General features: G+C 54.4%; 1 protein-coding gene across 3 annotated transcripts in view; it reads left to right on the forward strand.

Moving 5' to 3' along the window:
* PPP2R2B (protein phosphatase 2 regulatory subunit Bbeta) overlaps nt 1-13,140 on the forward strand; it is a 100,757-nt gene that overhangs the window by 35,713 nt on the left and 51,904 nt on the right. The gene's annotated exons all lie outside the window — the stretch shown is intronic.

The following is a 13,140-nucleotide window of genomic DNA, read 5'->3' on the forward strand; positions in this document are numbered from 1 at the left end:
TGTGTGGTGCTCAGAAGTACTGCTAATGAAGGAAACGAAGCCATTGTGCTAATTCCACTTTAGTTGCCAAGGAATATTAAGTTGCTGAGATGCAGTGCACATCCCCGGAGCTGATGTGGCAGGGTTCGCCCCAGCACGGTGCGCTGGTGCCAGGGTGATGCCAGCCAGGTTGTTTGCCGACCCAGACCTCGCAGTACTGCCCTGGAATGGCAGGTCTTGCATGAAAAATGTTCAGAAAATATGCTTGGTTTGTTCTGCTGCATAAATCAGTCTTCATTCACAATTCTGCTGAGCGCCCAGCCAAAAGTAGGACAAATTGAGACTATTTGAATACAAACAAACCGTTTGAGTATCTTCCACTTTTAGACAGGCTTGCTAAAGATGTTGAAGGGCCCCCCTCCCCCCAAAGCTGGCCCATTTCCAGTAGTTTGACCCAAAACGCCCATCTCCTGAAGTCTTCAAGCTGTGTGTCACCTTTTTTGTGTAGCATTGCTGTCCGCCTGGCAAGTTGCTGAGTCCTCTTGCTGGCTTACAGTTGGAGGAGGAATGGCATGAACGCCCCTTTCGGCGTTCCCTGCCCTGATGAGGGCGGCAGTCACAGCCAAGCCCGTGTGCTCAGCCGGTTTGGGTGGGACAGGAGCAGTGGCCACCATGCTCAGCCCAGTGGGACAACACCTAACCAACGAGGGTGTTCATGTCCGTAGACACCCTGTTGCAGGCCAGGGTCTTCGATGGAGGAGGGGTGCTGAGCACCGTGTTAGCCGGGGGGAGGTGGGTCTCTCCGGGAACAGGGGGGTGTGAGAGCAGGGCTGGCCTGCGGCCATGGCCAGCCTGGCACTGCCCCTACGCCACACACGAGTGCGGCTGGGAGTGCAGCCCCTGTGTATGTCTCCCCTCGGGTGCCTGGGTCAGGGGGCTTCTCCTCTCCAGCTCTGTTCCGGCCCTCTCCTGATGCTGCAGGATGTCCTGGGCTCTGGTGTGGAGGGTTTGGACCTGCCATAGACATGGCTGGGTGACCCTTTGGCATGGAAACGTGTCCCTTCCCACTGGTTCGGTACAGCAGGCATGGAAATCTTATGGGGTGTGATGGATGCCCTGTGCCCCAGGCGTCATGGGGCCGCTCTGGGGGGGTTCCCTCCCACCCCTGCCCCGTGGCAAGCACCGGGAAGAGTCTCTGGGTGGAGTGTGTGAGGTTTCAGGGTGTGCATTCGGGGGGTACATGTGCAAATGCCCCCAGGCCCAGTGATGGCTGTAGGTGATGTGGGTGCTCCCCTGGGACCTGCAGTTCCCAGCAGCACACCTGGAGGAGGAGCGGTGGCCTCACCTGGGGCTGCCTGGGGAGGTGGCTCATGGCCAGGTGGTTGTGCTGTTGGAGGAGGACCCTTGGTAGGACCCTTATGCCGCAGCCATGGTGTGAGCCCGCTGTGGAGCCAGCCGTGTCCTGGGGCCATCCCGGCCCCCTGCAGAGGGACATCCCTGCCTCCCAATGGCTCTGCCAAGGCAACGTCTGCCTGGCAGGCATGGGGCATAGCAGACTGGGGCTGCACGGACCTGAGGACTCGCCAAGCCCCAGAGCAGGAAGGCCATGGCACCCTGTGGCCACTCAGCTGTACCCCACACCCCTTTTCCTGGGCACTGGTTGATGCCCCAGTGAGTTTTTGATCTCCTTGAGGAGTGTTTCCCAAACTGAATAATTTCGCTGTTGAGAAATCTGTCCTTAAGCCTTCATTTCCTTTTCCTAGATTAATCTTGTTACTTCCAGCTGTATCCCACTTACCTCTCTCAGTCATTCCCATACTTCCTTTATCCCTGCCTTGCTGCTGTGCCATGGGAAGGAGCCCGATGCCGGTCCCCCTCCACCGCCCTGACACCAAGAATGTGGCCTCGTGAGTGTGCCCACCGGCACCTCAGCAGGGCCTTTGGGTACCCCAGAGCTGTGGGATGCGTAAGCAGTCTCCATGTCCAGCAGAGGACAAGTTCAGGCTCTTCTGTTCTGTTTTGGGGAGAGAGAAGCAATCTGTACAATTAAAACCTTACCCTGGGTAGCTGGGTGCACACCTGTTCCCCAGGGGCCTTCCCATCCTTCTCTCCCTCTGCTTGTCTGGGCTGAAGAGCACCACAGCCCTTCTGTCACCGAAACTGGGAATAACCCCAGTGCAGTGTGGAGAATCAGGCACTCCTTTATTGCAGTGCTGGATGCACGGGGGATTGTTGCACCTAATGTGTATATAAATATTGCACTGCAATAAAGGAGTGCCTGCTTCTCCACGCTATGCTGCTGTTAAGGAGTTTTCTTATTCCCGATTTTGGTGACACTTCCAGGCTTTCTGCAGGGAGCACATTCCTGACTTGTCCTTACACAGGCAGAGTTTCAGAAAAAGCCAGGGGCTGCACCTAACCTACAGCCTTGGTTGTGCAGTACTGGGTCCCTAAAAGCTTTTTCATTTTCTGGGTCAGTTTGCTAAGAGCTCTCTGTGGCAGCTACAGTGACTTTTTTTTTTTTTTTTTTTAATCTATGTGTAGTCCCCAGAAAAGCACAAAGTGAGGTGTTTTCTCCCAGTGCTGGGTTCAGGGTGAGAGCTCTTGTGTATTTTGTTGTTGTGAATGATGTGAGTTGCTGTTTGGGGATCATCTGGATTGGGATTTAATTAATCTGGGAACTTCCTTGAAGTTATTGTTTCATCACTTAAGTACTTTGATTACAAAACACAGTCCCATCCTTTACACTTTTTATTTATATAGATATACTATGTTTAGAGATCCCTTCCTCTCCCTGAGCCTGAGCTCCAGCCGGGTCGGAAGGACCCACAGACATGCCTGCTGTCTAATCCGGAGATCACTGGGAGGAGAGCAGTGTAACCCAGCTGTTCGTAGTGCACTGTGTAAAAGCCGACTTGGGGTTACTTAAATCCACCAATTAATGAGAGAATAGATGCGCCTGGGGACTCTGTAATCTAGGGATTACTGAGAGGACCGGGAGCAGGTAATGATGTGACTCTGACCCCCTGCAGATGGGCCGTGAGAGTGAGTCAGTGATGATGGCATCTGTGGGGTCGCACCTGTCTGCAGGGGATGGGGCTCAGCATCTCCCCCTCCCCGTCTCTGTCAAGGACCGTTTCGGGAGCTGTTCCCTCTCTGATGCTGGGGAAAGCCAGGTTGCTCCCAGCAGGCATCAACAGCAATGTGGGGTGGTCTGTGCTTAAAGCCCAGTGTTGCCCACGTCCCTGTTGCTGTAGGGGTCTGTCTGCTCTGGGGACCAGCTGCATCAGGTCAAAACCCAGCCACCAGTCCTTCCCTCAAGCCTGCAGCCCTGGGACACACGGTGGGCGCTCGCATGGTGAGTCTCGGCGTGCCAGCAGAGGACAGCCCCATCCTCAGGTTTCCAAATGGGACTGTGGGACTCAGTGAAGTGGTGGTGGAGGCCCCAGGGGTAACACAACAGGGTTCCCCATGACCATTCTGCCCCGTCCCCTCTGTGCCTACCTCACTTTTGTGCCTGCCCTTGGCCTTGCTTGCTCCTCAGCCAGCTCCTGCAGTGATGTCCAGTCTTTGTAGACCACTGTGTCTCATCAGGGGCTCATTGAGCAGTTGGAGTGATCTCTCTGGGTCAGAGCAACCTTGCTGCACTTGTGCTGCAGCCACGAGGAAGCTGGCAGGTGATGCAAAGCGGTTTGTGCTGTCCTGCAGCCATTGGCATGTGCGTGGGGCTGCGTGTTGTGGCAGGGCTCTGCCTTGGGCCACGTGGGCAGAGGCGCAGGGAGCTCTGGCAGGGAAACTGCTGAAGGTCTGGGGGAGCAGCAGTTGTGTGAAGGGGAGCACACTTGGGAAACTTTCCCAGGGGTTAGTTGACCCTTGTGACCTTCCAGCATCTGCAAGAGGAGCCTGGACAAGGTCATGAAAGATGTCAAGGTTTACTAAAGGCAAGAGGGACCGCTTCTGCCTCAGGAGACCCCTGAGCTGGGCGTTGTTAGAGGGTGGGAGATCTTAAGTGCAAACACGTTAGTGGTTGCCCTGCTTGTGTGCATCTCCTGTTTGCTGGAGATGGGACACTGGGCTGAATGTGTTCTGGGTTTGACCCAGTATAGCCTTGCTCCTGGGCAGGGTTCTTGTGGTGGGTCACTTGTGTGAACAAGACTCTGCAGGGCTCTGCTAGACCCCTAACAACTCCTCCCCAAAGTGCTGGCAAGATCCTGTGCCTGGAAAGTCAGTAAGCAGCAGAGTTTAATGGTAAACGCCATGGCAGACCAGGTCATCATCAGCTGCCCTAAACTCTGGGAGTCAGGGCAGAGGCACAGCCCTGCCAGCAGGCTCGGTGGTGGTCAGCTGTGGGAATAAAGGTTGTGGAAGAGATCCTTTGAGAATGTAAGTCCCAGCTGCTGGGGTTGCTGGAAGTGCCACTGGTGTGGGCTGGGGACTCTGGTAACTGCTGTGTGAGGTGTGCTGGCTCGCGCAGAGGTGAGGCCCGCAGAGCCACGCACACATAGCAGAGCCGAGGTATGTTGATGTGGCAGGATGCTGATCAAGCAGGTTAAAAATAGCAGCTGCTTCCTCCCCACTCCTCCTGATCTCGGCTGTGCGGCTGCAACCGGGAGCTGGAATCGCTTATGCCGATGTGCTGAGCAGGCACAAAGCCCCAGTTGCAGTCGGGGCCAGCACGGAGCTCGGATACCGCAGGGAGCACGCCAGGCAGTGCCATGCAGGCGCCTGCCACCACGGGGCTGGAGTGGGCATCTGGGGTGCCCAGCGATGGTGCTGCATGGCAGGTCTGTCTGCAGCTGGTGGGTAAACACAAAAACACCACTGACTTCTCATCTTGGCATCTCTGCCTAGTGCTGCCATGGCTCCCGGATACCTGGCAGCCCTGTATGGCGGCACCTGAGCTCCTTGTGGCCCTCCCAAAGTCCCCAGGAGTTGGGGGACTGGTGACTGCCCTGCCCTGGGTCTGGGGGGCTGGGGCAGAGCAAACCTGGGAGCAGCCCGGCCTTGCCCCAGTGCTCTGGGAAGGGTGAGGTGCAACCACAGCTGTCCTGCCCCTGCGCCTGGGCATTGGAGCCCAGGTGTGCAGACAGTCAGCGCGTTGTTCGTACGTTGTCAGAAATGCTGTGCACAGCTTGCGTCCCTGCCGCCCTCCCCAATAAAGGCATAATTGAGCCATTAGAGTCAATGTCTCCATTCAGAGCAGTTGTTCCAGCACTGGTTGTTATTTTTCTCCTGATGCATTGTGAGCCTCGTTTCTTGAGGGAAAACATTTGAAGGGTCTTTGATTGAGGGGTTTTGTTCTCCTGTAGCAGCTGCAGTCATGGACAGGGCAGGGAAGGGGCAGGGAATGGTGCTGTTGCCTCTTGCACTGTGCTGCTGGCCTTTGCATCGCTCTGGAGGCACAGGCAGAGATCAGAGGGACCTTGCTCAGGGTGGCAGTGAGCGAAGGGAGACCTGGGTGCCCTTATCATCCTCGACATCTTTGTGTCATTCCCTGTCAGGTTTCCAGTTGCATCCAGCAGTTAAGTGAGCTGGGATATCTTTTGCTTTGCCCTTGACGACCCAGTGCAGCAGACAGCTCCTGACCTGAATGAGCTGCTGCCCCTCTGCCCGCTAGGCACAGTGTATGTGAGCACAGCAAGGTGACAGGCAGGTGAAACAATCTGAGGTAACACCCATCAGGATATTTGCATTTTTGTGGGGGCTTTTAACCTGGGTGTTTTCCATGAGCGATGCAGTGCTCCCAGTGCTTTCCCTGTGCCCAGTGCAAGCTTGTCCTAAGCTCTTTGGTCCTGTGCATCTGCCCAGTGGCTCAGTGTTGCCTAGGCAAGGCTGGCCCGTCTTGGACCCCAGTTTTATTGTGAGGACCTGGGTTTTTGTTGCAAGTGCTGGTGTTGGCTGGTGGAGGAGTGTCCCTGCTCGTGCTGGGGGATGCCCCCAGGACCCGCCCGTGCCTTGTCTCTGCAATAGAGGCTCTGCCTGGAGCGCTGCCAGGCACCTGTGAGAGGAAGCCCACAGCAGCTGCCCCTCCTTGGTGTCGTAGCTGCTCCAGGTCAGTGTGAGACCCCCCGAGCAGTGCTGGGCCCGCGGTTTGAAGCTGGAGCAGCCCTGCTGAGGGGTGGCCTACACTACTTCCATCGCCTTTCTGTGTGCAGCAAAGGTGGGTGACAGCTGCTGGGAGGGAGGGGGATGGGGCTGTGACCCCCAGGCTGTTTCTGTGCAGGAGACGACCCTTTGGAGCCAGAAGCAGAGTGGGTCCCGGGACCAGACAGGTGGCTGTGTGATTTGTGTGGTTTTTCTGATTTGGTTTGGTTTTCAGTCTTTTAACTGCTTCAGCCTCCTGTGATCAAGCCCTCATCGCAGCTTCAGCTCACTTTGTTTTGGGGTCAGTACTTTGAGGTGTGATATGTACCTTGGGAAGGAAGAGAAATGCCAGACAGGTTAGGAGCTTTTTCTGCAGCCCCCCATGAGGCTGTAATACATCACAGGAGTCTGGGCAGCCAGGCTGCGGGAGAGCGGAGAGTTGTTTCCAGGCATCTGGCGTATCCAGAAAGATCCTACCTCCTTTGCAAAGCTGTTTGTCTGCATTGCACAGAATTGTTCTGCAGCCTTTTTGTTTCCTTTAAAAACTGTTTCCTCGCTTGCTGGTGTGCGAGTCAGCTGTTCAGCAGCACGCGATGGACCGTCTCTCCTAATGCCGTTCTAAAGCAGCTCCTGTGAATGGAAAGGTAACTGAAATAGTTGCCTATTTTGGTTTCTGGTTTCTAATCTCCCATTTCAATCTCCTCTGTCCTGCATTTCAGTTGATTCCCTAGTGCAGTCATAAAACACGACCATTACCTCAGCTTTCTGAGTATGCAAACAAATTGCTGTGATTTTCCTACCCTTGGATCCGTCCCTATCCATATTCTCTGAATAACAATAAAACGTTAATGGAGATAAAGACTGTTATCTCCCTCATGTCTATTTTGTCACTGGAATAACAACTTTAAATGTTAAGAGTGCTAAGATTTATACATGCCAAGCCTGCTCTGCAAAAATAAATCATGTTCTATAGTGCACATTACCATTTATTGCTGCTATATTATCTGAAGCCAGAGTGGGTGTTAACCCTGTGATAACATCCTCAAAGGGAATTTCAAATAATTTTGTAGTTTAATTTAAAAATTCTGTTGGCTGCCTGGTTTGATCTGCATCTCATTTTAGTGCAGAGGTATCAAAGTGGAAACTCCAAAATGCTGCTAACAAGCTCCCCAAGAGGTATGGCTATGGGAGAAGCCCCCGGTCCTGAAACAGCCACTGTCAGCTGCAGCATTAGTGCACCCAGCCCTGCACGTGTGCCTTCCCAAGTGTGCTTTTTTCCAAGGTTTCATAGACTTTGGAAGACCACTGGGTCTTTTTAAGCTTCATCTCAGTGTTTTCATTCTTGATACACAGAAGCCCTCGGTTGTGTGCACTTTGATAGCAGGATAACCCTGTTTCAGTCATTATTTAAGGTGTGCCCTAAGCGGGCGCACCTGGCAGTCAGCATCTCTTCAGGCCATGCCCTCGCCCAGCCCTGGCACCAGCCTCGCCGGGGATGGAGCGATGCCCTGCGGCAGCAGCACACGGGGACAGTGGCTTTGGAGTGGCACTGCGTGCCCGGTGCAGGGTGCCGGGGTGTCCCTCGGCCAGCCCCCGGCTGTGTCAGGTGCTGGTGCCGCCTGCCTCGCCAGCCTTGGCAGAGCCGAGGGCAGCCTTCCGGACCCTGCCCACGTGCCACTGTGTCACCAGGCAGCCCTGAAATGAGCAGCACAGCCTCAGTGGTGAGTCATGAGGCATTTCTTTGCGCTCCCTTTGTTAGCTCTGTGAGTAAAGGAGAAGCGATCTGACTGTGATGAAAAGCAACCTGTCTGATGGACGCAGGCGTTTGACCAAATATTGAGTACTGGCTATTGACAATTCATTTCTGCCACCAGTCTCATAGCAGTTAGCAGCTGATGAGCAACGTTGGCTGGGGATGAAAGATTGATTCACTTGCAGGCTGAGTAAATTTTACCAAGTGAGAAGGGGAGGGAGGTCAGGGGAGCAGAAGAACCAGTCCTTGCACCTTGCATTGTTTACGGCGCACACTGATGAATCTCTCACTGTGGAGCTCAGACTGATGGGCGCCAGATGCCAACTGTTTTGGGAGGAGGCTGTAGCTTGTTTAACACCTGGCTCCTACCCATTAAACTTGCTTGGATGCACGGTGCAGAACGTGGAGTGCTTGTACTCTGGAGTTCATGGTGCGGCTCCCGCAAAAATCTGCTGCCAGGAAGAGTGCCTGTCTCTAAGCGTGGCATTGCAGGGGCATGGTAGCCCTATGGAAAATGCCTCAAGAGCTGCAGTGTGCAGGTGTGGGGCTGTTCAGCCAGCATGAAACTGCCTGCAGGAAAATGAGCTTTGCTTCCCTGGGGCCCTGGCCCTGCTGTTGCCGGAGGTGGTGTCTGGGAAGTCGGGTGAGCGGCGTGCTGGTGCGAGGGGAGCAGTGGTGACAGCTCTCCCGTTGCACACCTGCCTCCAGACAGGGCATCTGCCTGCTGCTCCCAGTCTCACTGGAGACCTCTATAATGGCTGGGGGTGGGGGGGCTAATCGGAGAGCCCAACCTCCTTTTTACGTGGTTTTGTCACCATCCTGCTTTCTGGGTGCTTAGGAATCTGTGGGGAGGTCATGTTGCTGGTGTTCAGCTGTGGCGATTCCTCTGGTTCAAAGGTTGTGATAAAACCGTGATAGCGCAATAAACAACCCAGATGTCCCTGCAGCCCTTCAGGCACATCCCCAGCTCCCTTGTGTGGGGCTCAGAAAATTTCTTTCTCCTCTTTAGCCACCTAATTTTAAGGGAAATGCTTCATAATGTTCTGTCATAAAATACTGTTGTGGGTCCTGGGTGCAGGTAGCTGAGCTGCACAGCTTGGGTGAGCTCTCTGAGTGTCAGGGTGAGAGCTCTGTGCTGGGAAAATGAGGGATGCTTGAGGTTTCCTGAGTGAGTGAGATTGCTCTCGCACCCACTGTTGGTCTTTGTTCCACTGAGACAACAGGGTTGTCCAGGGGATGGGGAGGGTTGTCACCCAGTCACCTGCAGCGGGAGATGATCATAAGCAGAGTGGTTTAGAGGGGTGCATAATTCACATGAGCCATAACAAAAGGGAGCTAAACATTTCACACCCTTAATCTGAATTTTCTGAACACTTAGAGGTGGATACACATAAAATGAATTCCTTTCGGACCCTGTGTGTATCAACTGATTTCCACCTGTCTGGCAGGTAGAGGAATCCTCCATCATGAGTGGATTATTTCGTGACTCCTGACTCAGGACCCTTCACTTGCTGTTTTGGAGCAGGAGGTGCGCTCTGCTGCCGGTGGGTACATGTGGGCAGCGGTAGAAACTGCTCCGACCTCGGCTGGCGAGCTGTCCATGGAAACACAGGCACGTCTGTGTGGGAGCGGGGAATGGAAGAGGGAGAATTAGAGAGGTGGTTTCTGGGAGCCCTCCTTCACAATCCCTAAATAAACTTGGCCTTGCTTGCAGTAGGCTGACAGACCCTTAATTATAATAACAGCATGAGCAGTGCTGCTTTGTAACTGGCTCCCCACTGAAAATATCTGGCTAGCAGGAGTGTGCCAGATGTCTGCTCCTGATTGCCGCTGGTTCTGAAGATCGGTTAGGGGTAACGCGCTCAGCTGGAAGATACAAATAATGCAGGTATCTGGGGGAGGCTTGCTGTGTTTGCCTGGTTTCTGGGCAGAAGCCAGAGTCCGATTGCATAGCCCCATCAAAAATCTTTGCAAGCATCTCTGCAGCAATTGCCTTCTGCAGAAAGTCATTATGTTAGGAGGCACTGGAGTGAACGGGGATCTGCATGTCTCCAGGCAGTGACATACTGCTGAATTTCAGCTAAGTTCTGAAGCAGGTGTCCCTCCACCCCAGCCTTAGTTGTGAACTCTGGGCTGGGGGTTCGTGCAGCCCCCAGACCCAGCACGATTTCAGTCTACTGAGACGTGGCCACATGTGGAGCGTGGCTGGAGTCGTGCAGCGATGGGACCCTGCCCAACCCTGGCAGTGCCTGCAGGTCCCAGGAGTTTTGCTAGGCTGGAAAGCGCACTGAAAGATGCTCTGAGCATTTTTGCACCTGCTGTGCTCTTTGTGTGGGAGTAGCAAGCAGCCTGGGGTGGGGCAGTGGGAGAGAGCTGGAGGCACGGTTGCTGTGGGGAGTCTCTGGACTGTTATTAGCAACCGTGTTAGGCTGTGGTGAGTGAGAAAGCCAGAGAGAAGCCACCTCTCAGCCAGCCTAGCCCAGCACCAGGTGGGCTGTCGTGTTGCTGGCACCCTGAAGGTATCTACTGGTTTGTCACATCCAACAAAGTGGGCTGGAAGCCCCTCTCCCCGGTACCAGCTAGGTCTGAGTTTCCCTGCAGCCAGAGCATTTTGGTTATGATCCCTGTTTCATACTGTTGTTTGACACCTTGATGTAATATTTTCATTAGGAGTCCTGCAAAATGCAGCAACTTGGTGTTACTGATGAAGCGCCTCCAGCTCATAACATGTTTTTAAGCTTTTTTCAGCCACGGAGGTAATGAAGACACATCCTTTGTTAGTCACCGGGCATAAAAATAAAGTCAAGGGTCAATGCTTGCCACACTAACTGGTTTAGTTCGCCCAAGATTGTGTTTGTGATGCCACGCAGAGATCACCTCGTAGTGGGGGCTGTCTCCGGTGGCAGTGGAGCCAGATCCTTTTCTCCCCGCAGGGATGACCGATGTTCACCGTCGGTGTGGTGCCTGGTGGGTGGTGACACTCCAGCTGCCAGACTGGTATGGGGCTCCGGCCCAAGTGGGTGCTTGGGAATCCACACCCGGCTGCAATGCTTGACAAGAGCACAGCAGCTCCTGGTTCTCATCCAGCACTCCTTCACAGACAGGCCGCAAAGCGCTTCATGAATAAGATGAGGCTTCATGCTCGTATTTTACAGATATATCTACTGGTTCTTACCCGTTAGGGCATGTCTAGGATTGGCACTGGTTTTGGGTGATGCTGCTCCAAAGCTGGAGCTGAAATCTGCAGTGTTATTGCATCTGTATGGGGCTCTTAGGAGGGGACAGTGAAGTCTTGCCCTGTTTGGACATTGGATCCAATGTAAGAACTTTCTAATTAGGATGTCTATGAGTTAATTACATGTGACACTTTGTTTGCTCCCTGCTGCAAGCCTGAGATGTGTGTGAGGATGTGGGGAAGTGGATCATCCTTATTCTGGCTTTGTGTCACCCTAATGCATTATCTCCATCTGGTTGTCTCTTCCCCCCTCGTGTCCCTCAGCTGGAAGTAAGTGCGTACCAGTGGCTATTAATAGCTGAATCCTGCAACAGTCTGCTCTTGCAGATGGGATTCTCAGCTTCTGAAGCCTAAAACTCATTACAAATAAAGCAATACGCTGTGTGGTCCTTAATGCAATTAGGCTTGCTATAAGTTAGGTTCTCAGGGCCAAATGCCGCCCTCAGTTTCTGCTGCCCGTTAGTGCCCTGGCCCTGTTAGTGCTCTGACCCGCAGATCCCGGCTGGCATGCCCCCTCGTCCTCACGAAGCTGGCAATGCAGCTGCGTGCTTTGGCACCGGCACCAGCTGCCTGTTACACACAGCTGGGCACCCCTGGTGCTGACACCTCTGGCTGGGCAGTCCTGATGTCCCATGTGGTTTGTGGCACAAGGACAGGAGAGTTGTTGCTCCACAGCTTGTCCGTGTTGCTCGAGGATGCTGTTGAGGGCCCGGAGTTGTCACCTTTACAGCCATCTCCTTCAACACCTGAGACCAGTCAAAGCGCAAGTTGCCCTCGTGGCACAAGGGTTTTCTGGGTGGCAGGTAGAAGCCAATTCTCCCTTCCTGGTGGGGGCATTTCACCTGCAGGAGGTGGCAGAAGGGCAGGGGAACATTCGCAAGCATTTCTGGGACCCCCTTTCTTGAGGGACGAGCAGCTGTGAATCCAACAGCCTGTATGGCTGAAGGCAGTTGGTTGTGTCTTCGCTTGTCACCTTGCATACCCATCTGCTTCACTGCACACACACGTGCTCCTCACTGCCGCTAGTGAACCTGCCCCTGCCTGCCGGGCTCCGTGCTTGGTGGTGGGAGAAGGGGAGAGCAAAGATAAACCACGCTGGCCTGGGAGGAGGCAGGAGGCTGTGCTAAGTGTGCTTAGGACACCTGAGATGAAGCAGGTGGCAGAGGGAGGCCAACAGCATCCTGGCTGGTATCTGAAACGGTGTGGCCAGCTGGCCCAGGGCAGTGACCGTCCCCTGTGCTGGGCACTGGGGGGGGCTGCACCATGAACCCTGGGTTCAGGTTTGGGCCCCTCACTGCAGGGGGGACGCTGGGGGGCTGGAGCGTGTCCAGGAATGGGCAGGGGGCTGGGGAAGGGGCTGGGGCTCCGGTCTGATGGGGGGCGGCTGGGGGAGCTCGGCCTGGGGAGGGGGCGGCTCTGGGGGGCCTGGTGGCTCCCTACGGCCACCTGACAGGGGGGCTGGGCAGGGGGGGTCGGTCTCTTCTCCCAGGTAACCAGCGACAGGACAAGAGGAAACGGCCTCAAGTTGCGCCAGGGGAGGTTCAGATGGGGGAGTAGGAAGAATTCCTTCACGGAAAGGGTTGTCCAGTGCTGGACCCGGCTGCCTGGGGAGTGGTGGGGTCACCGTCCTTGGAGGTGTTTAAAAGCTGTGTAGATGTGGTGCTGAGGGACATGGTTTAGTCATAGACCTGACAGTGCTTCGTTAACAGTTGGACTCAATGATCTTAAAGGTCTTTTGCAACCAATTCTGTGATTCTAACCCCCGTGGCAGGTTCCCAGGCAGGACTCCATCCCCGCGGCTGGGTGCGCAGCTGCAGGCAGCTTGCAGAGATGTGCATGGAGGGCACAGCAGGACAGCAGCAGTATCTGTTTCAAGCACCAGTGGCTGGTAATGTGGCAGAGTCAAAGCTGTGGACTTCTGCATTTATCGTTGTTCTGCTTGGAGTCTTGGGAACTCTAGTTATTTTTATTCCCCAGATTGCATTTTGCCTCACCTTTACATAACTGTGCCAATCTGTTGCTGAAGTTACAAACCTGTGGCGTTATTCTATAGATCATTCATGGATCCATTGCTTGACTTTCACCCCTC

The sequence above is a fragment of the Falco biarmicus genome, chromosome 8 (genome assembly GCF_023638135.1).
Source record: "Falco biarmicus isolate bFalBia1 chromosome 8, bFalBia1.pri, whole genome shotgun sequence".
In the NCBI taxonomy this organism is placed as follows: domain Eukaryota; kingdom Metazoa; phylum Chordata; class Aves; order Falconiformes; family Falconidae; genus Falco; species Falco biarmicus.